Source organism: Suricata suricatta, chromosome 10, assembly GCF_006229205.1.
Source record: "Suricata suricatta isolate VVHF042 chromosome 10, meerkat_22Aug2017_6uvM2_HiC, whole genome shotgun sequence".
In the NCBI taxonomy this organism is placed as follows: Eukaryota; Metazoa; Chordata; class Mammalia; order Carnivora; family Herpestidae; genus Suricata; species Suricata suricatta.
The window spans coordinates 1,354,500-1,358,792 of record NC_043709.1 but is presented as its reverse complement, the minus strand read 5'-3'; the positions used below and the strand labels follow the sequence as shown (position 1 = coordinate 1,358,792).

Genomic DNA, 4,293 nt, shown 5'->3' with positions numbered 1-4,293 from the left:
GCTTCAGACTAGGTTCTAAAACTCCCCTTCATCTTCCTGCAGCCCCGTAACTGGGGCCCTAATGATGAAGTCGCTGCTCACTGTCTCCCCCAAACTGCCTTTCACAGAAATATGTCCAAGTGACCCATAGAGTCATTTTCGGTTCACTTAGTGGTTTTGTAAAACGTGTGTGTGTTCCTCGGACGTCCTCTTCGTGCAATTGCTAATTTTATGTGTCAGTTTGACTGGGCCAAGAGGAGCCCAGCGACTTGGTAAACCTTCTCCTAGGTGTGCCCCGGGGGGTTCCGGAGGGGTTCCACGTGGGGAAGGGAGTGAGGCGATGTCCCCCAGTGCGGGGCTCAGCTCCCCGAGTGGAGGCCCGAACAGAACGAAAGGCAGAGTAACGAGTATTCGCTCTCTGCCTGTCGTCTGAGGGGACGTGTGTCCCCTGCCACAGCCACAGCGGCCACACCCAGGCTGTGCTCACACACACGTCCCGCTACCTCGTTTTCCCTGGAAAACCATGACTCCTCCACTTTGGAGACAAGACTATTCAACAAAATCCGGCCGTAAACAATACAGAAAGTGCAACCCCGATTCGAGGGGGGAACGGGATGCAGTCACGGAAAGCGGCCCGAGGAAACGCAGCAGCTGTTGGGGGCCTGCCCGGCGTCTGCTGCTTCCCGTGGGTCCGCGGGACCCGGCAAGGCAGAGCTTTTCCAGAATGAGCATGTGTTTCTTTTCCGATTAGGAAATGATGTGTTTCTTTAAAAATGAAAGTGTAAACTTCTGTGTGAGGGTGTATTCCGTGTGGTCGCCCCCCAGCAGGTCGGGCAATGGTGCAACCGGCCAGCTGCAAGGGGTTGGACCCAAAAGTGTGGATAAATTCAAGTCAGATGCCCAGAGGCCAGAGCCCCACCTGCCCGGGGAAGACGTTCCTGGGTGGGGCGTGGCGGTGTGAGGCCTCCACTCGGAGCCTCCCAGGCAGCTTGGGACACGGGGAATCTTTCATAAAGTCCCTTTAAGGTAATGACACGTATCAGGAGCGTGCTGGCTTTGCACAGCAGAGATTCACGATGCGTCTGCCTCCCCGGGGTGACTTCTGCTGGTTTTCCAAAGTTTCCTTGAAGCTTATCTCCCGCCCTCAAGAGTCAGGTGTGGGAGATTCTGCACAGACACTCCTGGGTCAGGTTCCGGGCTCTCTGTGGGAGCTTGCCAGGGTAACCGCCGTCAGGAGGACTGACTGCAGGAGTGCGGCAGAGACCGTCCCTCTGCATGACCTGGAGGAAACACGCTGAAAAAATGAGGACATGATGAGTTTGGATTAGGGCTCTTTAAAGCTCCTTAATTAAGGTAACGACATGTAGGATAGGAAGCCCCAGGAATCTGTGGCACTTCCAAGCGCACAGTTCAGGGCACCAAGTACACTCACAGCGCTGTGCAACCGCCACCCCCACCCACTGCTGCCGGGACTTCCCATCTCCCCACGCTCCTCCCCCAGCCCCTGGCGCCCGCCACCTGCTGTCTGTGTCAGTGACGTTCGCTGCTCCCCGGGCTTCAGACAAGGGGACACGCTGCCCCGTCCTGTGACTGCTCCTCCCCCCTCGACGCGTCCTCACGTGTTTGTCCACGTGGTGGCAGGTGTCAGAACCTCCCCCTTTGTAAGACCCATCGGATGGATGGACTGTGGCTTGTTTCTCCCTCCATCTGTCCGCAGACGCCGGAGTTGGTTCCGCCTTCCGGTCGGCGTGAGGATGCCGCTCTGAGCACAGTGTGTGAGCACGTGTCTGAGGACCTGTGTCCCGGGGGCGCCGCGGGGCCACGCCAGGAGTGGATGCCCCAGGTCGTGCGGGGCTTCTGTTCAACCGTCTAGGAACCGCCAACTGTCCTCCACACGGTCGCGCCGTTTTGCGTTCCCGCCAGCAATGGGTAAAGGCTCCAACGTCTCCCCGTCCGCATCAGTCTTGCTCTTGGCCATTTTGCCGATGGCGGCCATGCCAGTCGGGGTGCGGGGGTGTGTCGGGGGCTTACGATGTGCGTTTCCATGACGGCAATGACGTCGACCGGCCTTTCGTGTGTTTATCGGCCGCCTGAGTGTCCTCTCTGGAACGATGTCTATTCAAGTCCTTCGCCCATTTTTAACTGGGTTGTTTGGTTTTTGATGCCGAGTTACAAGGGTCCTTTTTTTTAGTTCATCACCTTTGTTTTCAGGGTGATTTGTTTAAGTCTCAGCACGTGCATTAACGCTGAATAACGGCCGTGTTTGGCGATCAGCTCACAGAGTTCCCGAAAACGTAGCAGCCAGCAGCGGCTCTCCGGTGTTGATGTGAGGCGGCTCACCCCTCCCTGGATTCTTGTCAGGATTAAAGAAGAACAGGGTTTTGAAGAATCTGAAGTGTTTTCCTAATATAAAGAAATGCCGTCGCTCCTGTTTATGGCCGTTTTTATGACTCAACACATGTGCCCCCCAGCTCACGTGTACTAACGCGCCTTCCTGGAGAGCCGAGCTGTGCCGGAGGAACGTGCTGGAACCGTCTGCGGGCTGACCCCCTGCCCTCAGTCCCCTGGAAGGCTGATAAATGAGAAAGGCTTTCCTCCCACAGCTTTTGAAGAGTCTCAGAACATTTTAAACCCTTGAAAAGCACTTAGCCGATAAAAACGCATTCTAATGAATAAAAGACAGGCTCTTTGGGGGCACGGCCCTTTCAGACAGTGTTGGGCCAGAGTCCTCGCTCCCTCGGAGGCCGGGAGACTTTTTCCGGCCAGAGGCCCCTGAGGAGTGCGGAGCGTAGCACCCCCGGCCAGACACCCCCCAAGGGGCTGCCCTACTCTTGTCTCCTGTCCTGGCTCCCAGGAAGTGGACGGGGGTTCGGGGCAAAGCAGGAAGGCTGCTCCGATCTGGCAGGCGGAAGCCAGCCACCAGCTGGTCCCCACTCCGGTCACTCGGACCCCTCACGTCCTCTTTTTTCTGGGATTCTCTTCTTTCCTTCCTCTCCCCTTTCTCTTTTTGGTGCCGCTGATGTGCAAAGAGCAGGGTCCGCAGTTTCTCAGTGATCTAAGCCCACGAGCCCAGCGCTGACGGAACTGCCGGGGCTTGGCCATCGCCTGTGTCCGAAAGCTCTGCCCCCTGGCCACCTGCACCACCTCTGCGCACCTGAGGGGACCGTCCTGCTGGGGTCCCCCCGTTTGTGTCTTGTTATAGTTCTGTGTGCTCTGAGCGCGGATGCGTGAGCTGTGCGCCTGGGCCTGTGCTGCTCTCAGCGCCACGCTGCCGACGTTCGCTGCCGACGTTCGTCGATCTGTCTCAGAAACACAGCGTTTGTTTCGACCCCTGTGTGCCGCTGCGTCAGGGCCCAGCACGCGACTGCCTGCACACCAGACGCACTGCCCCCGGAGTTTGTGAATAAAGTTTTATTGGAACATGGCCCTGCCGACTTGCCTAGGTCTTGTCCAGGGCTGCTTTGGTGCTACCTGGCAGCATTGGGTACTTGTGGCCTGGCAAAGCCTGACATACCTTCTTTTTTAAAATGTATTTCCTCTTCTTTTAAGTGACTCTATTGAGGCAGGGTTGACATGTAACAATTGTGCACATTTAATGCGCACAAGGGGGTTACGCTCACACGGGGAGCCATCGCCGCCCCCGAGGACCGCAGACACATCCGTCAGCTCCCCGAGTCCTCCACCTCCTCTGTCATTACTATTGTCACTGCTGTGACAACTAGTAACCGGTAGGGTGTGGTTAGGACACATAACATAAGGCCCCCGTCCAGGCACGTTTTGAGCGCACAGCTCAGGAGGTGGGGCCCCTGGGCTGCAGAGTGCGTCTGGGATTCATTTATCTCGCACATCCAAAACGGTCCATCTCCTACAATCACCTCCCACGCCTCCTGCCCTCAGCCCCTGGCCCCACGCCCTCCTCTCTGCTTCTCTGGGTTGGACTATTTTCAATTCCACATGCAAGTGAGATCATACGGTGTTTGTCTCTCTGTGTCTGGCTTATCTCCCTGGGCGTCACAGCCTCTGGGTCCATCTATGTCGTCAGAGATGTTAGAATTTCCTTCTTTTTTGTAAATATTTATTTATTTTTGAGAGAGAGACCGAGTGGGGGAGGGGTAGAGAGAATCTGAAGTAGGCTCTGTGAGGTGGGACTCAAACTCCTGAACCATGAGACCATGACCTGAGCCAAACGTGGGCGCCCCACCAACTGAGCCACCAGGCGCCCCAGGATTTCCTTCTTTTACAAGGCTGAGTAACACTCCGTTGCATGCATCCCCATTTTCTCTGCCCATCCCCCCCCCCCCCCCCCCCCCCCCC

The 4,293-nt window shown here is 56.8% G+C and overlaps 1 long non-coding RNA gene across 1 annotated transcript in view; it reads left to right on the top strand.

The window, feature by feature from the left end:
• The first annotated feature begins 1,838 nt into the window (after window positions 1-1,838).
• Window positions 1,839-4,293, top strand: part of LOC115305538 — a 5,334-nt gene continuing 2,879 nt past the window's right edge. The window contains exon 1 of the long non-coding RNA XR_003914833.1: window positions 1,839-1,908. This is a non-coding gene — a long non-coding RNA (uncharacterized LOC115305538). The remainder of the gene's footprint in view (window positions 1,909-4,293) is intronic.